This window comes from Rhea pennata, chromosome 23 (assembly GCF_028389875.1).
Source record: "Rhea pennata isolate bPtePen1 chromosome 23, bPtePen1.pri, whole genome shotgun sequence".
Classification (NCBI taxonomy): Eukaryota; Metazoa; Chordata; class Aves; order Rheiformes; family Rheidae; genus Rhea; species Rhea pennata.
The window spans coordinates 2,644,990-2,667,920 of record NC_084685.1 but is presented as its reverse complement, the minus strand read 5'-3'; the positions used below and the strand labels follow the sequence as shown (position 1 = coordinate 2,667,920).

Genomic DNA, 22,931 nt, shown 5'->3' with positions numbered 1-22,931 from the left:
CAGGCTGTTGGTTGGTTGAGGTTTTTCATGATGACAGCAGTGAAGTCCTATCACCCTATAGAGAACTGTCTGTTCCCTTGCTGTATCTTCTTGGGGTGCAGGCTGATGATACTGCCACATATCTTCTGGCCACCTCTGGAGAAAGGATGCTGGGCTGGATAGACCTTGGTCAGATCGAGAATGGCAACTGAAGTTCTGTTTGCCTCCCTGATGGCTAATCTGGAACCATAAACGTTGCAGTAATAACTTTACGATCTGCTGCTCAGCATTAATTCAGGCTGGTTTTAGGGTGATACGGATGCCTTCACTTCACATGCATATGCTTGGATTCAGGTTTATGTGTTACCTAAAGTCTTAATTTCCTGTTTGTGAGTTCTAAGTTCTAATTCAGAGAGGTTGCCTATGCGTTTCTTTGTTGAAAATGTGTATTTTTTGCATCGAGATATCGATGCAATTTTCACTATAGATTTCACTGTCTAATGATAGTGAAATGATACATAACTGACTATGAAAAACACATCATAAGCATAGTGAGTGTAGCCAGGTGATGTTTCTAGTGGCTTGATGAGGTACAAAATAATACATGCACATGCACACACATACACACATCTTTTATGAGCAGGTTACCAGAGTTTTGGGATAGTGCAAGCAGCAAGGCTGGAACTGCTGTCATCTCTCTCTCTCCAGTTGAGAAGTCATCCACGCTCCTTTGGCAGTCAGTAAAGAGAAAAAAAAAATAGTTTCAGGGCATGATTTACATACTGTTTTAGATGTCTGTCTTAGAACGTAGTGAATCAACTCCAGAAGTTCCTCCATAAAAGAAGATGTCTATGTAGTTACTTTAGAAATCTGAAGTTGGGGGAGATAAATTCCAGCCAGCAAGCATACGGCCTAAAACAGCTCTTAATATGTTTTTTAATCGCAATAGCTAGTGCTAAGAGCAGCGATTTATTATTTCTTGTGTCATAGCGACCCTGCTTCACGGATGTTGGATCAAGTAACCGATGAAACCTAGGTACGCACAGTGATTATGTACAGCAGTCATTCATAACGTTGCTTAATTACACGTTTTTTATTTTCTAATGTAGTCCGTACTTAAGATTTCACTGAACGCTAACTTTAACATTTTTCAGTGGACACATATTTTAAAAATTAGTTCTGTACTTGAAGAGCAAAGGCCACGGGTTTGGAGAGGCTTTGCTACATTTATTTTTTTAATATGTCAAAGAAACGAATTGCCTGCTTTTCACAAAACGCAAAACTCAACTGAACTTAACCATAGAGTTACGGTTCTTGCTTGAAATATTCTTTTCCTGTCTCAGCGTAACACTTGGCACCGTGTTGTTGCTATGCTGTTGCCCACCCTCCTTTGGGCTTCCATCAAAAAATGCTGCCGTTCCACGGCCAGATGCTCTCTCCACGTCCTGTAGCATAAAGCCGCAGATGCAAAATTTATGAATAAACTGAATTTTATTAAAGGGACACAATTCGCTAATAAAACCGTTTGTTTTTCAGTTGCTAATTCTGACTCTAAAAAGAGAAACAAAACTGTAAAACGTTTCAGGCCTTTTTAGCAAGAAGTAGAAATGATGTAATGCGATTCATGCAAACAGCAGCAGATCCTTCTGTTACAGCTCTCGTTGTAGGAGAGAAGTCTTCCAAGAAAATTCGCTGGCGAATTATTACCTGGCTTCACAGCATACAGGTATTTGTAGAGTTTCAGTCAAAACATACATGGCTGGTGCTGCTGCATTAAAAGTTTTAAGAGTTTCTAACTGCTGCTCAAAATACTGGATTTGTAAGAAGCACATTGAGAGTCATGCATTTGTCCTTAGGTCCTAGGGGAGGAGACAACTTTAACAAATGCATGAATGTTTTGTCTTTAAAAGAAAATAAAAGCTGTAATTGTCCAGTTCAATCCAGGCCTTATGTTTGTCTGCTGCAAAATATATTTAAAATTTAAAATTGCAGTTTAGGAGTAGTCCAGTTTTTCTTTGATTAGGATGTATTATTAAATCTTTCTTCTGTTTTGCTTTTTGCTGCTTCTTCCAGGACTGGTCCGCGGTAAAGAAATTTGCAGCATTAACTGTCTTCTTTAAACAGCTTTGAGAACTTGGGGCCAGATTCAACCTCAGAATGACTCCATTGAAATTAATGGGAAATTGCGAGGAAAACCACCCTTTTTACCTATTTCTATGCTAACGATATTGAAAGAGCACCCATCCGGAAGCCTGGGTGCCTGGGGGAAATTTTTTCGAATACGCTAAAGCAATAAACCAACCGGACTGCTCGGCTGGAGCCCGTGGAAAGATCCTGCAACTAAACTGCAAGTCTCCTCAGCCTCACTGCTCGGCGCCTCTGCTTAGCCCTCTGCTCGCGTGCCAGCGAGATAAATTGGGCCTGGCAGTGTAACCGGAGAGGAGGCTGTTACGGGAGCAGTGTGTGAGCGAGCGCTAAAGGTCCAACGCGGCGTTCTCTGCTCGCTGCCTCCTCCTCCTCCTCTGCACTTAGGGCAGGTACCTCCTGCGGCAGCTCTAGCAGGACGCTGTGCTGGAGGGGTAGAAGATGTAGCCAGCTTTGGACGGGCTTTTCCTCTAAGACTCAAGCGATGGCAACGTTTGGGTTAATCCCAACCGGAATTCTACCAAGTCCCCAGAAAATGCAGCCTTCGCGTTGTGCCTAAGCGCACCGCAGAGCGGCTCGCTGGGTGCGAGCTGCAGCGCCCAGGCCACGGATTCACAGCCAAGCGCGTGGCGGATGCACAACTTACTTAAAACTCGGGGCTCGCCGGGGAACGTGGACACTCGCGGTACTCATATAACAGCGGGTCCACCGCAGCGCGCCCTTCCCGTGCATGCGTGGTGCCGCCGCGCCGGCTTTGCTTTCGCTCGCTCAAGCAGTTGACTGCTCTGCAATGCTTTTTTTTTTTTCCCCCCAAAGGCCACCAACATCCTGGATGAGGCTACTTCAGCCGGACAACTCACCGCTGCTGGCGGTTCATGGTTTGATGTGAGCGGGCAGCGAGGCGCATAGTGCGGGCAAGTGGGGCAACAAGCTTGGGCTCTTACGCTGGTCTCGCATGTCGGGGTGCGAACTGGGAGTGAATGGATTGACACTGGTGGAAGGTCAAGCCCCGTATTTGCTTTTACGCATATTCTTTCTTAAGGGTGCATGGTGTTCTTTTTTTTTCCCTTTTCCTTTCATCTCTCCTTCCCTTTTGAGGATTTTATTTATGTTTATGTTAGTTATTAATTTCTTTTGCCTGGTTTCCTGTGTCGGGCTTACAGCCCCGCATTTCACCACTGATTGCTGCATATTGCTTTTATTCTGTGCCTCCTAGAGGTCTTTGGGTTTACGTGCACTGCATTACACGTTGGACGGTTCAGGCCCCAGGACTACATGTCGTTCTCCCTGCCGCTGTTTGGATCTTTGCTTGGGAATTCATGCCGAGAGCATCCGTTGCCATGGTGTGCTTAAGGCAAAAATGAATTTAAGCAGGATGTTTCCATGGGACGGTTGATGATTTCACTGTCATAAATGATTGCTGTTGCTTGAAAAGTGTTGTCAGGGTCAAAATTAGGGAAAAATAGATTTTAGGCAGCACTACTGAATTTTTAAATAACAGCGTGGTAAATAACAGCAGAATATATTATATGCCTATAGTACTGCCAAAAAGGACATAGCTTGGGGATCAGGGAATGGTTTTAGCAGCAGGCATTTAGGAGGTTTGACCCAAGAACAATTTTTAAAAGGACATAGGAACCTTATGATGTAGAACTCAGAAATTTTTTCCCAGTAGATCATATGATAGCAATTTGTGAGCATTTAATTTCAGTTGTTAAAAGCAAAATGACACTTCTATTTTCAATTTTTTTGGGGGGTTGGAAATGATCCCTGTGTATACAGTATAATCCAAAAGAACAAAAGATCAGAGGAAAATGCTTATTTAGTTTTCAAATTTGCTGCTGTTGTATAGAAGCCCGTTCTGGTAAATGTAGACCTGTTCCACAGTAACTTGTTTCATGTGTGTTGATGTGGTTATCAGGGTGTTTACTGTATATTGACCTATGTCAGTGGTTTCCAACCTTTTTTGATTTGTAAATCTTAAATTTTTACAGTAGGATGCAGTCGTTTGCATAGCAAATTTATGCTACCAGACACTGCGTTTGCTTTTCTGAGTTACAACTCACAAGTTGCCTCCAGATCCCAAGGGCTCTCCAGGCTGGTTGGAAACTACTGGCCTAAAATTACTGGGAAAGTTGTACAGAAAAATAGAAGGAAGGGAAATGAGTGCTTCCAGGCAGCCTTTTCCCTTCCTGCAGCACAAATACAACAGAGTTGGCAATTTAAGAGTGCCCAAACTAATAGCTCTAAAGATGGTATCTCCTATCTCCAGTTAATTTGCAGAGCTGGATCAGGTGAGCAGGAAGCTGCTGAGATGCTTGTCCAAAGAACCAGGCAAGATGCTGCTCTAAGACATGTACGTAGCTTATTCCAGAGGTGCCGTAAGCTTTAAGGCTGAGCAACGTCCGGAGCGCAGACAGAAAGCTAGCAAATTGGGTAATCCCTGGCAGCGAGGCGTGAAGGCGCAGCAAAGGGGCACACACAGAAGGAAACCTAGGAAGGGCATGGATATGACTCCCGTCGTGCCAAAATGCAACCACCTCTTTACCCGAGTGCTTTTCACTGCGCCAGGATACATGTATTTGCGTGAATTACTCAGAGTTGGCTGCAGTTTCTGCTCACAACATATTGTTTGGCAAATGCCAGTCTTGAAGAAAAATAATTTAAATTATTTCTTCAAGACAAAGTTTCGGATTTAACATTGAGCAGATGCTCTGTCTAAAATTAGCATAATGATTCCTCGTGCCTGCTACTTACCAGGACATGTGTCTTTAATGTAAGTGTTGGAATAATGATGAAACTTTGCAGTGATTTTTTTTCTTTTTCTTTTTTTCGGGGGGGGGGGGGGGGTAATTGAAGATGCTCCTGAGTGCTTTTGAAACATTTAATGAGCACAAAGAGTGTCTGAGTTAAGGAGGATTGTTATTGCTGTTTTGCAGATGTGGAAAGTGAGATGCAGAGCTCATGAGATGCCTGAGGTCCTAGAGCAAAGAAATGTTAGATGAGGGACCAGCGGTCGGGAGAGCTGAGGTGCAGCAGGGGCAACTGAGTTTCACAAGCAGCCAAACTGGCACGGCCTTTCAGCGCGAATAAAGTTCCTGACTGCTGATGTCATGTTTGAAAAGGGACGTGGGCTTCTGGTGTCAGACTGTTAAAAATAAACACGTCTAAGGAAAGGTGCCTAATGGGATTTCCAAAAGTGTGGGGAGTGCAGTTCTTTTCAGTACGACTGACTGAGGGGCTGAGAACCTCCAGCTTTTGAAGATCTCGTTTCATTTGTAGGTGCCTAAAGGATTTACAGTTCACATTTTAAAAGGTGGTTAAATACGTTTGAAGATGTTACGTTTGATTCATAGAGTTGTGCCGCTCCAACTTTCCAAAAATGAGCATATGACATCGTGGCCTCATGCCCAGTCCCCTCTTCCAATCAAGAGTGTGATTGTTCATATTTGGACATAGGTGCTTAAAAAAAAAAAAAAAAAAAAACCCAAAACACAGCCTGTGTAAATCCTCAGACTGTTTCCCCAGGTGAGAAGACTTCAACGTAGGAAGGTGAAATAACCTCTTAATAATTCCATAGGGAATCAGTAGGAGAATTGATAAGAAAACCCCAAATTCCCACGCCATGGTGATGGGATTCTCCTTTCCCATTCATACTTACCCAGTACTCAAATAGCAACTCTGGCAGTCGCATGTATGGAAAACTTGAAAGTCTTGACCATGCTTTCAGCTTCTGTTAATGTAATTTAGCATCAGGAAAGAAAGGGATGAGTGAGGAATGTGTAACCAGCTGGGAGTGTGCAGACCACCAGAAAGTGCCCTGAGGACCACTGCATTAGACCAGTGTGCTACATCAGAGGAGGTGGAAAAAATAATAGTACTCAAAAGGAAAAAAAAAAAAAAGAAAAGTGGAAACAGTTTCAAAGAGGCCTTATCGGGCAGTGGGTAATTTTTGCACATCCTGGGCCATGCTGGTGAAGGGATGGGGAAGTAGTGTAACCCCTCAGAAACCTGAGGGGAGGAAAGAAGCCTGACCTTCACAAGCAAAGTGAAATGTGGTTCTTTTAACCACAGTAGACCTGAGGGCAGGCCCTTTCCTGACTAAATGCTAGTTTCTAACAAAGGATTTGCACAAAACTGCCCATCGTGGCCTAGGCTTAACCCCGTACAACCTTGACACTGCAGTCAGGGGAGGAAACTCAGGGGAAACCTCTCCCTTCATTTTCCCATTTAAGCAAAACCACTCTTTTTCCACAGAAGAAAGGCCACAGCCACTGCGTAAACACCTTTGTATTAACTGCATTTGAAAGGCAGTGTTTGTACTGTTCAGGGGGAAAATATTTTGACCTTTTGTATGTTGTAATATAGAGGTCAACTGAGAAGAGAACACTTGCGGTGTGTTTGGTGTGACCAGAAGATTCAAGGGTGTTGGTTAAACCCAACAAAAATCCATATCATGTCTTTTGAGGAAATTTTTGAATGTGTCATGCTGTGGCCATGCTCCTGTGAGCTCTATTTCATTTACGATATGACTGAGTTCATTTTGCTAGAGTTCAAATTGATTAAGAAAATGGACTTCTTGCTGTATTCAGCCCCTTTGCATCAGTGGGTTACATTATCTGTCCTTTAGTGACAAACCCAAGTTCTTGATGCTGTTAGCCAAGCCAACCTGAGCTGGTTGTGGTGCAGCGAACCATGCAGAGCTTGGTGCTGAGCTCTGGGTGTGATCTGTTTTCTGGGGCAAGAGGCAAACTGGATGCGCCGCTGAGGTTTGTAACCCTAGCAATTGGGAAAGATCATCTTTTGACTAGTAATTGGAGGAAGCCAGATGTGAAAGTTAGTATAAGGTGGAAACCTACTGAATTTATCCAACCCTCAGTCCAATTGGGGAGGGCAGGGGCAGTCCCACGTATTCTGGTTTAGAGTCCTTCTGGGCCTGTTAGTGTATCTGGTGTCTGACTGCATCCGTACAATTCCTTGAAGACCTTAAGCAACTGCACCTGCGTCTACCAAAGTGACTCAAGCTAAGGGAGTTGAGGGGGGGGGGGGGACCACGAGAGCATGTGAATGCAATTAAACAAATAAGACTATGAAGCCTTTTTACCTCATACTCTTATGTTCATCTCTGTCCAGAACGAGAGAAGCTGAAATTAGGTGTGAAACTGGACTGTTGAGGAAATAATACGCACACAGAAAGCAAATGTAGTGTATGGTAGTTTCTCATTTTTAGCACTGAAAGCATTTTGGGGATGCAGTTCAATTGAAGCTGCTCCGTGGCTGACTGGAGATAGGCCAGATTGGTGTTGGTAACAGGTTTCCAATCATTAATTCTCCTCAAAAGCGGTGTTCTGTTTATAGAGTGAAACAACAACTCTGTTGATGTTCACCCCGAAAAGCCTGACCTGTTAGGTTCCTTGTTTGGCTGCCAGTGTAATTCTTTCTACCATAGGGACCTCACATCATCGTTATTTCATTGTTAGATGACTTTTTTTGGCTCAACCCTGGCTTTACAGTCTGGAGTCAGAGAGGAACATAGGCTTGGCAAGAGTTTTTTTGGAGTAGTGATTTTTTTATCACGAGTTGGGAGTGCTCTGAGGCAGGTTTGCTGAGAGAGCTGTACCAGCTCTATTGGTGCTGCTTTACACCAGGGAAGAGATGGTTTTAGCGTATGTACCATATAGTGGCAATATATGCTTATCAAGCATGTACTGATAAGCTGAGCAAAATAAGAAACCTTGGTGATAGCTCTCATTTTTGCCAGGAAAACCCTTTGTATAGTCATTTTGCTAATTGCTATAGAAGAAGCATGAAAACTATTTTGCTGAATGCAAGCATACATTTTAAGGGTACATAGCTTTTTTACATAGCTTGGGATGCAACATCACTCCTCTACTTTCTTTTAAAAATCCCAAAGTTGCCTCTTTACAGCTGCCTGGACTCAAAACTCAAGGTTATCTTGTTCTGTCCTCTGAGCTCATCCCTGGCCTGGGCTCCATCCATCCCTCCTCCCCCTCCAGCCTGGAACTGGGATCCCACTTGGGAGCCAGGAAAAACACCACTGAAATCCTTTTGCCATCACCCCCTGGAACAGGAACCCCCTCTGCGGATCTCGCTGGATCTGCTCGCAGCCGTATGAAGGAACACTCCGTCTCCTCCTTTTAGTAGAAGGGATCGGGCTTGCAGTTTGCTGCGGGCTGTAATTAATTAATAGAAATTAAAAGAAAGAAAGAAGAGAGGGTCGAGACCCCTCCTCGACGCAGCCGGGAGGGAGGTGGGACGTGAGCTCAGAGTTTCCCTTCGCTGGAAGCCCCGGCCGGGAGCGTGGGCAGTGCTGCCGCTCCCTCCCGGCGCCCCGTGGGGACGCGCAAGGGTCCCCTTTCGGCGTGGGACCCCCCCTTACACCCCGCCCCCCCCCCCTCCCCGCGGAGAGCGGAGCTCCCGCCCCGGCCGGCGCCCGAGGGCAGCGGGCGCCCCTGGAGCCCGGTGCGGGCAGCGCCTCGGGGGATGGGGGGAGCTGGCGAGGGAGGGCTGGGACCGATGGGGAGCGAGGAGGAGGAGGAGGTGGGGGAGAAAGGCGGCGAGGGAGGGGTGGAGAGGGGAGGGAGAGCCGCGCTGGCGGCGGCGTGCCGGCAGCCCGCTCCGTCCACCAGCCTCGGGGCTCCCCGCCGGGCTCGGCCGCCTCCCCCCCCCCCGCCCTCCACGCCATCGCGGCAGCGAGCGGCCCCCGCTCCGCTCCGCTCTGCTCCGCTCCGCTCCGCCCCGACGGCTCGGCCGCGGCCGCGCTCCCGCGCCCTCCGACGGCCCCGGCTGCTGCGGGCAGCGCGCTGCCGCCGGGCGTGCGAGAGGGACGAGGCTCCGCGGGAGTTTTCACCCCCCTTCCCCCTCCTCAACCCCCCTTCCCCCGGGGCGGGCGTCTGCGGAGAGGCGCTGCCCGCGTCCCCGGCTCGCCGCGAGTTGTGCAATGCCCCGGAGGCAGCCAGGGGCTGAAGGATTCCCTTGTCTGCGCCGAAAGCCACCGCAGCTGCCTGACAACAGGAAACAATGTGTAGTGAATGGAAAAAAAAAAAAAAAAAAAAAAAAAAAAGAGAGAGAGAGAGAGAAAAAAAGGGGGGGGTGGCGCTGCCTGAACAACTTCCCTTTACATCACTGCCCAAATAAGGAGCTTTAAACTAACCTTTTCTATTGCAGCCCGGGCAGAAGATCCCCCTGGAGTCCCAGGGTCCCTACCTCTCACCGGGCAGAGTCATGGGAGAGCCGCGGCTGCAGTGCGGGGGGCATGTGCAGGTAACAAATCTGATCGCTTCGTTCCAGGCACTCAGCGCTTGGAGGGAGGGGGAGGTAATTTCTTTTTTATTTATTTCTTTTTATTTTTTTTTCCCTTATCTCAGCTGTGGTCAGTGCTGAAAGGGGTGGCTGGGGGGTGGGGGGGAGAAGCGCAGCAGATCCGGCGCAAGTGAATTAAAAGCACTTGTAACACTCGGGCATGTCTCCCTGATGAGGTCACTGTAATGAGTAACCAGGAGTTACTGGATGTCGGACTACTGTATACTGTAAACACGAAGGGCTTGTTTCTCTTGATCCTCCGCCAGGCAGCCCCGGTGCCTGCACTGGCAAATAAATAAACTGCAGTTCGAGTCTTAATTGGCGGGCACCTCTAATTAAGGTCCACCAAGCCGAGGACTTTCACTCCTTGCAGCATGTGGCACCGGCGCTTGGGGAGCTGTCTGTCTGGGACGGATTTCCTCCTTATCATTTGTACAGGAAAGCGAGCGGGGAGTGGAAGGGTTGTTCTTGGCCAACACGTGACTCTAGTGAGAAGCTGTACTGGTAAAAATTCATGAGCGAGCGCCTACCGAATTGACTTTCCCAACGTAGAGTGAAAAATATCTGCTAGGTTACTGCAGGAAGGTGAGCAGGGAAAAATCTGCCGGATACAGAGAAGGAGGGCCAGTATCTGGGGTTGACCCACTGGGCATTTTATCCTTTTAAGTGTTTTGCTGCTGATTAGCACCTGCGCATCAGCATAAAATGAGGCAGCCTTAAAACGCGTTAAGTCTGAGTAAATGAGCGCTAACAACTTAAGCTTCTTAATCCTTCTCGATGGAAATTAATAACATTTTCTTGCGCACCCAAAGGTGTGATCAGAAATGCAGACCCACGCTGAGCTGCTCTATGCAAATGGGCAAATTGGTATTCCGGAAAAGGTGCTGTGCTGCCTTTTTTTTTTTTTTTTTTTTTTTTTTTTTTTTTTTTAAAAAAAAAAGACTCATTCTTTAGCTAATTGGCCAACCATTGTGAAAGCGCCTGGTACTTTTACCCAGTTGCCCTCTGGTGAGTGGAAATGGCTGGAGCAGCTGACACGGTGATTTATGGTGTGAGCAATACAATCCAAACCCTGCTCTGCTGCTAGAGGATAACCTGTAGCTTATAGGCTTTTAGTTTCTCTGTGTCAGAAGATTATTAGAGTCAGTGTCAGGGGCACTTTTAACCTTCAAGGTTTGGAAAGCAAGCAGTTAGACGTCCTAATAGCCCCTCCTACAACTTTTTCGTGTCTCTTGTATTACTGGGCTTCAGAAATCCCCCTAGTATGTGAAGTGGAGGAGAGCTGTCCATGCATGTTGGAGACTATGTTTTTCTCAGTATTTCAGGAACTTTCTTTCTTTCTTTCTTTCTTTCTTTTTTTCTCAGAAAAATGTGCACTGGGTTACCAGAGTGTGTATTTCCAGTAAGAATAGGTGGGGTTCCTGTGGGATGGGACATCTTAGCTCCCATTTGGCTCACAAGTTTCAACAGACTCCACAGTTCGTTACTGTGATCCTCGTTGCCCCCATCCCCTTCTTCCCCCACTGATGATCTTGGTAGACACGTCCAACTAGGAAGGTCCTGGAAATCTGTTTTCTTTTTATCCCTAGAGAAGTGTGCTTTAGCAAATGATAAATGCTGGAGTAGGAGATGTAGGGTAATATATGCTGTCCTGTCTTGCTTCTGTGAAGAAAGGCCTTCTGTCTCCAAAGCTTCTCATTCCAGTGAAGAAAAAGAACATAGCAGTCATTACTAACAAAAGGGAAAAAAATAATAGAGAACTTCTGTAAATTGTGCATCAAAGACAAACTTTCAGAAGTGACTAATTAATTGATAACTGCGTTTGCCACCAAGCTGCTTCTTTGGTACTTCATGTCACCTGGGACGTGCTCGGCACATCCAGAGGTGCATCCCTTAGGAAGTGTTTGCCTTTGAGAAACCTCTTGCCTCTTCTAGGGGAGCTATTGGAGTATGAAGGAAGGGAACGTGTTCTTATTCACTATGGCTGATCATTTTAATCCTAAACCGCAATGGGTGTTTCTAATTTCTCTGTGTGAGGCATAAGCTATTTCGGAAAGATTTGTATGTTCCCACTGCGGCTTCCATGCTGCGCTCCCGGTATTTTAACAAGGGAGTCTCACAAGATTTCTTTTCCTTCTGCCCTGGTGAGTGGCCTTTCCAGGTGCACGTGTGGCAGCAAAAGCAGAGCCGGGACTGCAGACTCTGCTCGTTTGTTTTCCCATCTGAGCAAAAGCATGTTTGCGCAACCATGGCTGAAGAGGGAGCGGAGCCGTGGGGCAGGCAAACTCGGAAATATTTAGAGTTTGCTCTTGAAAAATATACAGAGGCTGTCAATAGAATAGTGCAGTGTTCAGCTCGCGCGAGCATGATCGGATGTGGGGGACTACTGAGGGGATCCGGACGGGTAAGTCCTTTGAGAAAAGGCTCCGAAAATAACATTTATTCTGAAGCTGAAAACAAAAGTGCTGTTGAGAAGCCTTTGCTGAGCCCCGAGGGTGTGGGGGGGGGGAAGGCATCACTGGCATGGGTGGTTTAGCAGTAATCGGAGAGAGTAGGGAAGTGCATCCAGGCTTGGGAAATCACCGCGGCCATCCTGCCGATTGGGTGGCAGGTCGTTAGCGAGGGGCTCCTGGGAACTCCCCGCCGCCCTACGTCACTGGCCGATTCCCCGTGGCCCCGTGGTAGCTCCTTTTGCGTTAGAATAGCTGGATTTCCTCTGGTTTCCTCCAATCTCCCCTGATCATCCAGGTTCCTGCTGACTCTGTGCTCAGAGGAGCTCTGCCGTCATAGCTTCTGGCCACGTTTGGCTGCACATGCTGAATGCAAAAAGCGTTTCAGCAGACTCGCCATTTCTAGATCGTTTTAAAGCGTTTAGTTTCTTGGCAAGGGGGTCAAAAAAATTTTTTTTTTAAAATCCACCCGCTAGAAAGGAAAGCAATTTATTTAAAATATACATTCAACACCGTTGTCTCAGACTTTAACAAGACTGCTTGTTAGTCGATCTTTATGGCTCTGCTGGGATCAGCAGCCAGTAGGGCTCGTTCCGATGCTGGCAAACTGTTTATTCTGCTTTCCATTCTGCCCATTACACTTGCCGAATTCTTCCCACCTTTTGCTTGTTAATCTGGGCCTGTCAGAGCGACTGATTTCTCGCTTGTGCTCCCTCTCCTGGGCTCTGCCGAGACCACCTTGTATGAGGACAGTTGTGATTAGCGCTCGCACTGCTGCGCAACGTGAATTGGAAACGTAGGCTTTCCGAGGCCAGCTCTGCGTGGTCGGCTGGGATCTCGGTCTCTATAATCGGTGCAGTAATCAGAATAGTTTTTTTTTTTTTTTTTTTTAATCCTGCCTCGCTCTAATTACACGCCTGCATAAGGTGGACCTTTTAGTGAGCATCAAAGGAAGCTTTGTGTGTCAGGGAGCGCCCGTGTTAAAGCGACTAGGGAATTATTCAATCATTCAAAAAACATTTGGTAAAAGTAAAGGTGCCGTAAATCTGCCTTGTCCTCTACCTTGTCTCGCACAGTCCCAGCTCCCCAGCAAGTCCAGGCCATGAGTAGTCCATGTAGTAAGCTTTTACTTGCTGCCCACTGCTCTGAGCTTTCTTAGAAGGCGAGCAAGGATTGCATGTGCAGCAGGATAAGGTGAGGAAATACACGGTGCAGAGCAGACTGAGATGAGCAGAGAAGTCCCTGAGCATATACTACATGCAAATCTTCTGGGAAGCCTTTCTCCCTAAGAGGAAAAGTGATAACTAATCAATTTAAATACATTTTCTTTTAAACATCCTTTTTTTTCAGTGGCACAAAAGTTTTGATTTGGAGGCATTTTCCTTCTGGGAACTTCTCAGTAACTTTTAAGCAGGGATAAATAAAAGGAAAGCATGAGTAAAATCAATCTTCCTACACCACCAAAATGGCCTTACTATGAGTTGGGTTTGTTCTTCACTGCCTTCAGACCTAGGCAATGTCTCACCCTGGCACAAAGCGCTTCTAGAGCAACACTATTGGAGTGAGTTAGTGGGGAGTTAGGATCAGGCTGATCAACTGCTTGGACTTTGTAGGCTCCCTGTTCAATAAGCCATTAGTTGGGTTTCGCAGCGCTGGGGGGCTTTGGGGTTTGAGTTATTTTGCTCTGCTTTATTTAATAATAAATGACCTAATGACATGCAGAATTTAGGATCCTGGAAGGTAAGGCGTGTCAAAAATGCCTAGATCCAACAAAACTGGATGTTGGATTTCAGTTTCTGCAATAATATTCCTCTCGGATGCATCGAAGCCTGGAGGCTTTTGCTGAGCCCTCTTGTTTGGTGGTACAATTTAGAAGGGAAATCTCAGTAGAAGCCAATAAAATTGAACCTGGCCCTTTTCCCAGCAAACCTGGTTTTAAGTGTAGTAGTTCCCTGAAGTCTTTATTGCTACACTCCTACATCCAAATTGTAATCCAACTACTGTGTTGCTTAGATGGTTTCTGCTGAAAGGTAGTTGACTACTTTGCGGAACCTAAAAGGAACAAAGTCGGCACAAACTTTAATTATATAACCACCTACTGTTATTTTTCATAGGAATTATTAGGAGATTTTAAGTCTCAGACACACATGGACTGGACTTCTTCAACTTCGGGTGTAGGATTAGTTTCTTGGTAGACCAGTCTAGAAGTAATGTTGTAATGGATCTGTGAGCTGGCAGCGATGTCAGGACCCAAGTGGCGTTGCGCTGCGAGCTGGTTGCGTTCCTGACGCAGAGCAGGGTATGGGCTTGTGGTGAAAGGCTAGTAAGCCAAGTGCATGATTGGACACATGCTTCCCGAATGAAATAGAGTAAGGTGTGCAAGCTGTGGCTTTAATGCTTCAGAAGTCTCTGTCTCCCCTAAAAATGAGGGTGTGCAGTCTCCAGTCATTTGATCTAGCAGACGGGAAAGAGGGGTTGTTGTTTAGGTAGTGGCGGACAAGGTTTGCAAAACAAGTTGTGAAATATGAAGAGCTTCTGCAAGCTTTTTAGGGAGTTAAGAGTAAAACACCTTGGGCCCCTGACCTCTAGCTTGTGCCTCCTGCCCCAGACTGCTGGGAGTTGCCCAGAGAACGGTGTCTGGTAGAAAAATCTTTACCCATTCCCTTCTTTTTAGGTTGGTGTTCTGAGCAGTGAGGACCCCAAGGGAAGCAGCAAACAACCCAGGGCCAAAGCAGCAGATTTGTCACCAAATGGAATGTGTTTCAGAGTTTTCCATGAGGCATCACTGACTCTTTAAATAGCTGCCCACGGGTTTCATTTGTTTCCTCCTGCCCTTTATTCGGTTTTCTTGGTTTTGTTTCCTTCTGGGGAGATCTACTAATGTAAATTAAAAATACAGGCAAACTGAAGAGGGGGCTAAAATAAGGTGACTAGGAATAATAAAAAAGAAAAACTTTCATGAAGTTCACAAGTTTCAGAGAGCTCGGGGACAACACGCATCGCCTGTAAAATAAGAGCAGCTGTAGATTGCTTTGATGGGTTAATTAGGACTTGGCAGCAGGTTGGTAATTTGCAGTTGCCACCCTCCCTGCCACCAGGGTGTAAATCTGATAAACTCCCTTAGAGTCACTAGAGCTATGCTGAGTTATATCAGCTGGGGGTCTGACACTTGGGAAGCAGCAATTTAAGGGTGATTAGCTGGTTTGGCTTGGTGAGGGAGGGAGATGTAATCCCTTTTCCTTTGGGGGATGCAGGCTCTGTGAGAACAAGGGCTGCGTGGTGCTTTGTGAGTGGGTTTTCCTTAGATGGGCTGGTTATGGCAGTTATTCTTTGAACAAGTGGAAATAGCGAAGGAATTTCTTCAGTGAAGTTTGAGGAAGCCTCTTGGCGTCCCCGCTTGAGTTATGGTCTGAACTCAGAGATCTCTGTAACGGAGGAAGTCAGGGCTGGTAGGGGCAGGATAAAGTATTTTTGTGTGTGTTTGAAGAGAACAAAAATGTGTTGTGTCTTGGCACATTTGAAAGAGGAAAACAAAATTTGGGTTGTGTTTAAAATAAGGATGGCTTCATTTTTAAGATGCGGAGTATTTGAGTTTGGAACAAAACAGTGCAATAAAAGGTCAGAATAGAACCAAGTATAAAAATAGAGTTGTAGATATCTGCAGAAGAATGTGAAGCTTTTCTGTGTTGGAAGGGAAGTCAAGCTGGGTGTTTAATTACCTCCCACAAACCTGCTTGTAGGTCTCAGGTATTTCCTTCATGACTTTCTCGGACTAAAATTAACAAAAACCGAAGAGAACCCACTCTTCCCCACCATTTCTCCACTCTGTTTACGTGAGAAAATTGGCCAGGACGCAACAATGTGACCACTGTATTTTGGAATAAGCGCACGTTTCTTTTAGAACCGAGAATCTCTGCTGGAAGTTATTCTGCAAGAATTTAGAAGCGTTTCTGGCCAATATCCTTTTGTGGAAAAGTGCGTGCCTCAGTTCCCACTTCTCTAAAATGGGGTTAAAAATATTCTCCCACCCTCCCAGGAGCATTGCCACGCTCCTGCCACAGCAGTTTGTAAAACACCACAGACTATTTTCCACCGGTGTGAAAAACGCTAAATAAAGGTAAAATGATACTATTTTTAATAATATTCTTAGTGTTTCATGCTACGGTGAATGACTACGAGTAACTATGGAAATGTATCATGGTAAAGGTTCGTAGTCGCAGTTTGTGAGCTGTCTAGGCTGAGGAAGCTGATGGTCCGCACTGATGGTCTGCCAGCTGCCCAAAAGACTGCAGAAAGGGGTGATGGAGATCCAGGAACGCCCCGAGGTGTCTCTTGCACCTTATGGGTAGACCTTTCAGTAGCACAGCCTAGATCTTCGCATTAGCAATCAGCGACTCGCCGGCTAGTGAGTTTGCTGCCGTGGTTTGCAGCCCTCCTAAGCCATTCCTTTCTAACTCGTGGCGCGTTTATTAAAACTGAATTCTTGCTGCTTTTCGAAACGCTTTCAAATGGCGCCGTTTGCGTTCAGGAACAGCAAAGAGTTCAAGGCTAGAACCGTGACTGCCAAGCTGAAGCGTTTTTCGCAACCCTAAGGCAATGGTGTGCTGCTTTCTTTTGCTGAAGAAAAGCCTGAAGTGTTGGTTTTATTATGCAGGTCTTGGGTCTTTAAAGATGTTCAGGGAAAGTCCCAGACGAGGTGTTGGTTGCCTTATAGTCTCCGTGGAATATAGTTTCTTTTTCATTCTGCCTGTAATTCATTGCCACAGACACAGTCCGCTGCCTGCATGTTTTGACCTGGCATCCACCTGCGGGCATTTGCTGCAAAGTTAGAAAATATTTTGTGCTCATATTTGCATAATCTGAATTGAGAATAATTCAAAAGATAGGCAATGTTACGCCAAAATGTTAAGCCAGCAATTAAATTTTTCTAAGTAAACCAGTGTGAAAGTAGAAATGAAGGCAATCAAGGATGTCAATATAGCAAAAAGCGTCGAATCCCTATTCTTCTCAACTGGAGCTAAGTCATCCCGGGCAGTTAGTCATGTATCTAGTCTGCCCTGGGAGGTTTTGGTTGTGGATGAAGATAAAAAGATATCACAAAAATTGAATGGAAAATTTGAATGAATTTGAGTGCTGAAGGGGGATAGGTCAGAAAACCTCGACTGTCTGGTGCTTCTCCTTCCTGCTTCTGCACCAGTGCTGTGTCAGAACCGAAAAAGCCTTTTGCAGGGCAGGAAACTCCATTCTGAGTGTTTTGTCCTGATTTTCAGGAGACCTGGAGTCTCTTTTGGTGTGTAAGCCCCAGAGCTCAAGCTGCCTGCCCTTGAGGCTCTGGTAAAGATCAAGGGTGCAGAGGTTCAGAGGATCATAAACATCCTTGGCTCCAGGGGAAGAAAACCCCTCACAGGACACCTCATAGGACATCTCTTTCTGGACCACAGATACAGTGATCCCGAATTTATGAGCCAAACAACACAGCCAAGGAAGAAATCAGTCATTTCCATGAGAACTTGTGCTTTATAGCACCACGTTATCCTAAACCTTAGTGTCCTTCTCACAGTTCTGGCCATCCTTGACCTTGTTTTGTCCTGCCTTCCTATGAAAAATATACCCAGTATCATGCTTGGGAGGTTCCTTTGGGAATAAAGTCATGGGTTAGGTCGCTATTCAAGGGTGCAGCATTGCATGTGCGCGCGTAGGGGGTATCTGCACATGTGTCATCGCTAAGCTACGTGTTGGAAAAGCGATGTTCAGACTCGGTTTGCAGTGGTGTTGCATGGCTGCATTGGCCGGAGCGGGCGCCTCGTACCTGGGCTCTTCCAGGCTCCGCGAGAATCACTGCTGGTGCTGCAGGGCCTGTGTGTGCTCGATGGGCGAGGGTGTGTGTATGTGTGAGAGCGAGTGCAGGGGATGTTTTCCATTTAACAGTGTTATTTCTGGCACTGCCGCTTTTTCTGGAGTCACTGTGGAAACTGTTATGCTTGGGGGTTCATCAAGGAAACACTAAGTTCTTCTAGGGAGAAATATATGAAGCAAGTGGCTGTGATACTGGCTTCATGAGGGCTCATTTTAATTGGGAGCAGTGTTTTCAGGAGACTTTTTATTGGCCGTGTTTCTAACGGAGCGAAGAAATGGCTTAAGTGAAATGGCAGTGAAGAGCACCCAGTGTGCTGGAAAGGGGCAGTTTGGTGTTTGGACATTCCGGTGCCGCATGGGGTAGTGGTGTTTCACTATACAGTTATTCACAGTTATAATAGTTAGAAGTCAGATTTTCTTTTGAAGAGTGTGGGGGGAGGAAAGATTCTTATTTCAAGTAAGTATCGCTGAGGTCGATAGCGTCTGCCCGCAAAACGGTGATAGTTTCGGCCCCGTCTTAGAGAAATACTAGGAGATAAAGGTGCAGGTGATTTAATTTGATAATTTTAATTCTCATCATTATTATTTAGATCTATTAATGGGTGTCTTACTCCCCCACATCCACAAACGGCTCTATTTTTGTAGACCAGTGTGGCTTCACCTTGTGGCTGAGGCTAGGTTTGGGAATGCCTAGGTGCCATGGTACCTGATCCAGGAATATTTCCTCTCTGCGCCTCCACTGTGGAAGGGCTGAGGGTAGAGTAAGCCCGTGGACCAGCTGTTTTGTCCAAACTGGAGTTTGTGCCGGTGTCAAGGAGCAGGCGCCGGCCCCGTGCCTGCTCTTGTGGTTGCGCTGCGCTCTTGCTCTCCTTGCTGTGCATGCACACGAGTTGCCTCGCCGCCCCTTCGTGCGCTGCGAGCATGCCGGACGCGCATGCTGCTGGCGGGATTTGGGGACAAAAATAGCAGTAAATAACCGCAAGGAGAGCCTTGGCACGCAGCTGGAGCGTGTGCTCCATGGGCTGGCCCATGCAATCCAGCCCCCAGGCCTAAGCCTGCTGCAATTCCCATGGCCACAGGCAAGCATGAGGGTGTTCGACCTGCTGCTTCCGCTGGCTCTCAGCACACACGCTGTCAGCTCTGGGCCTCCTCTTCCTCCTGTAACGTGGTAGCACGCTGGCTGATAACAAAGTGATTTGCAGAGACTGCGTTTCAATAGCGCGACGTTGCTCCAGGGATAACGGTAACAACGCTACTTCCTCAGACCGGGAGGAGGTTCCCAGAGAACTTCAGAACTCATTTTATAGACACAACACATAGCAGAGAGATCCTGAGCGCCTGCTTGAGGTTGTGAAGCGCTGGCAGTTTTCACAAACATGAGCTGTTAACCCGTTTTTCCCATTTCCCATTTTTCTCTCTAGATGTAGAAATGAGCCTAGTATTTCTCCCCTGTTCGTGCTCCACAGACTGGGTGGTTGTTATCTGTTATCAAGCAGTTGCTCTGACCCAGTCTAGAAACTGGTTTATACTACTTCTGTCATTAAGAGCAGGAGAAGGATCTGACATGCTGGATCACATCAAAAGTTCACCTAGTTCAGAGGCCTGACTCTGCACAGGAATAACAGGAGGATGCAACAAGCCTTGCGATACACTGAGTGTGGGAGAAACTTCTTCCCAGTCAAAGTATTCATGTTCATCACCATTAACCACTTTTAATTTATGATCTGCACGATACCATCACATACTAGAAACTACATATACAGAAAAACTGGATGTGTGGTTGCATCTTCAGGGAGCTTGCAATCACAGGCAAAAATCAAAATAAGAGAGCATATCGATAAGGGGAAGGGAAAGGGTTACTGTGACCAGGTGGTGGGGTGAGTTTGCTAGCTCTCTTGTGTGTGGTGTATTTTACTGGTGGTACTTAGAGTGCTCTTTCTTCACCGGCATCTGTGGAAAGGCTGATATCGGAAGGAGGAAAGGAGGTTTTGTCTGCACTATACATATTTGATGTTTAACGAGTATGCATTTTAATAGCTACCTTAATAAGTTACTCAGAGTCGCCTCTCACTTTATTTCTGGATCTCTGGAGGCATTCTGTTTGCTTAACACTCTTAAAGCCTTCGTAGCATTTGACAAATGATTTATCACTATTGATTTATATGGCACCCGGTACAAGCTTCACGCCGGTGGTGTGCAAAAATTATGGCTCGTGCAGGACCACTTCACCCACCACTGAAACAGAGACTCTTCTGATTAACAGCAGAGAGGAGAATAAGATGGACAGATTCATACAATTTGATGACCTCAGCGATTAATTATTTATTGAGCTTTTAATTTTGCATCTATCATTCTAGCTCTGTCTCCTCTGACTTCTCAGAGTAGTTGTCTGGGGAGGTAAAGCATCAACAGATACCTCTGGAGTGGTGAGGTTTGCAGCTTTGTATTGAAGGCAGGTTGGTTTTGCTGTGCGTTAACCCCTGATGCTTCAGCTGCTGCTCTGCAGAGCTTCTAAGCATCTGCTTTGCCCTTTAGTATTTCAAGTTTTCAGAGCCTCTTAGTTTTAAACCCAAAGATCCAGGTTTCCCCAGGTACTGTGAGCTATAGGGCAGATGATGGTGTCAGTCCTTCCCAGCCCTACAGTTAGGGCATATACAGGTCTCTGATTTTTCTCCATCTTCAGCGCTGTGGAGAGAGAAGAGCTGCCACTGTTGTTCTTAGCAGTCCCATAACACTTGCAGCTCAACATGAAAACTCTGCTCTTATTGGGCCTGATGCTTCAGGGCTTCCAGCAGATGTCTGCAGGTATCAAGAAGGCAGTTTTTTTAAATGCCAGAAGTAGGAGAAGGACACTAAGGTTTAGGATAACGTGGTGCTATAAAGCACCAAGCTCTCATGGAAGTGACTGATTTCTTCCTTGGCTGTGTTGTTTGGAGATGTCCTATGAGGTGTCCTGTGAGGGGTTTTCTTCCCCTGGAGCCAAGGACATTTATGCTCCTCTGGACTTCTGCACCCTTGATCTTTACCGGAGCCTCAAGGGCAGGCAGCTTGAGCTCTGGGGCTTACACACCAAAACAGACTCCTGGTCTCCTGAAACACTGTCAACGCTTGCACTTACTGTCTTTTGTAGAAGTCACAAGGGAAATGTGCAGGAAGTGAGAAAAGGTGATCCAGTGCACCCTTCCAGGCCCAGCTCCTGCAGCTATGCAGGAACCTTCAGTGTCTTGCACAGTGGAGTGCACAGAGCAGCAATCTGGGACCAGGGAGGCCCAATCTCTCTTCTTCATCCACTGAATACAACAGGCACATCTGTCCTTCCAGCTCTGCCATGGTTCCCACTTGTATAATGCAAACAAGAACGATCATTCATCCTTTTAGGACAAGGATCATTAAGGAGGCTCTCATCAGTTGGTCAGATATTCCCACTAGGTAATCGAGAGGAAAGGTTAGGATTGTTCCTAAGAAGTCTGTGAGATAAGAAATGAATCTGTGAACAAGATGCTTTCTGTCGTAAAAAGCAATTCTTTCCTCTGTGGCTGGACAAGAGAAGTGTTGAAATCTGGTTCTTACACGCTCCATTCCTGAAAGGATCCTGCATTACATCACGATGAATCCAAGTAGAAAAGTAGGAGCCATAAGCTGAACTCTTCCCTCAGGTGACTTCAGGCTGGCTTAGCTCAGGCCTGTTTCTTTCAGTGCCAGGAACAGCACGTTGGGGCCCCCACGCAGGGAAAAAAAATGTCACATTAACCAAACCTCTTACCACACGCTTTCTTTTCGCCTTTCGGAGTCGCAGGTTTTTATTGATGACCTGGGCTTGTTTACTCTGAAGATCCACTCTTCTCTTTAGTTCATTTGGTGTTGTGGAGAGAACTGATGGGAATCGCCACAATAAAATTTTAATTAAATGCCAAGCAGTAATTTGCAGTGAATGAAATGTGGTACCTGCAGTATGCTGTTGACATCTGTTCACAGACCCACAGGGCCATTAGTGACTTTCAAAAGCCAGTGAAAAGCACAGGTCCACTTACCTTGTTTTTTATCCTTTCAGTCTGTGGCAGAGAGACCTATTATGTTGAATATTTTATAGCGGTGCATTGTTGCCATCCTTCCTGTGAGTCATTTTCCCCAAGAAGCCCATGCTCACTATGTTATTTAACCCCTTTAGAGTGTTTTAAGGGTGATTGTAAATCTTCGGCAGGACTGGTCTTCTACATGCTGCACTCGTGCTGCTGTATTACTGCACAATTTCAGGAAGCAAAAACTTCTTTACTGTTCAGCCATCTGCATGCTTCGTGGCAGGTCCACCGGAGTCTGGAGAGTGGCACAGATGGCCCTGTCACCTGTAGGCTCAGGCCAGCTTGCTTTTAAGTTGTGAAAAGCAGTTGCTTTCCATGGAGGCTCTCCCCACCCGTGCCCGAGTCTACTGGAACATGATGAAGTCTGCCTGAGTCCTAAAAAGGAACATTTCCAACCCCATGGTACGAGGAGTTTGGCCCAAATTTGTCAGAGATGTTTCAAAGGGTGGATGACTCTTGGCGGAGAGTTTCTGTAATGTTTGTTGATCTCTTTCTTTTCATCCTTTTTGCCCCGTTCCGTGAAGTTGTATGTGCCTATGCACGTACCTTTGAACTTTCATTTTGGAGGTTCTTGTAGACAGTTGTGTCCTCTAAAACCATCTTCAGTGATTCTTCCATGTGATACATTGAGTTCTTCTCAGGCTTTATTTTCTTTTTTCTTTTTTCTTTTTTAAAAGACTCGCTTTATTTTGGGGGGTGGGGGTGGGAGATTTCTCACTTTCTCTTAATTTCTGACATTAAGAAACCTGGAACTAACTCCAATGTTATGTGTTACACTGATTTTTCAGCAGAGCTCCTGCTGTGCGGCTTCATAGGTTTAAGGCCAAAAATACACGCAAGTTTCATTTAAATAACTGTAGTGGAAACTTTCTATGGAAAGAAGACACCCAAAAAAGCCCCTGAAAGAACAAAGTAATTGCCTTACAGAATGACTTCCTTTTGCTGCATTGTTTTCCGTTTGCATCAGCCGTTTGTCTCCTTTGGGCTGTGCAATTGTGGTTCTTTGGTGTGTCATCCAGCAAAAGTACAGCAGAATTTCTGTAGAAGAAGAGAATTGCTACTTTTTCTCTGTTATAAGGCAAAAAACAAAAAACAAACA

General features: G+C 46.1%; 1 protein-coding gene across 6 annotated transcripts in view; it reads left to right on the top strand.

Annotated features, from left to right (window-relative positions):
- Nucleotides 1-22,931, top strand: part of HIVEP3 (HIVEP zinc finger 3) — a 273,492-nt gene that overhangs the window by 147,136 nt on the left and 103,425 nt on the right. For 3 of the 6 annotated variants that reach the window (XM_062593872.1, XM_062593868.1, XM_062593873.1), the window contains exon 4: nt 9,313-9,408. The exons of 2 other annotated variants lie outside the window; for them this stretch is intronic. The gene's annotated coding sequence lies outside the window, so the exon portion shown is untranslated. Of the gene's footprint in view, nt 1-9,312; nt 9,409-9,433; nt 9,463-22,931 lie in introns of those variants that run through there. One more of the 6 variants, XM_062593870.1, reaches the window with a different exon arrangement.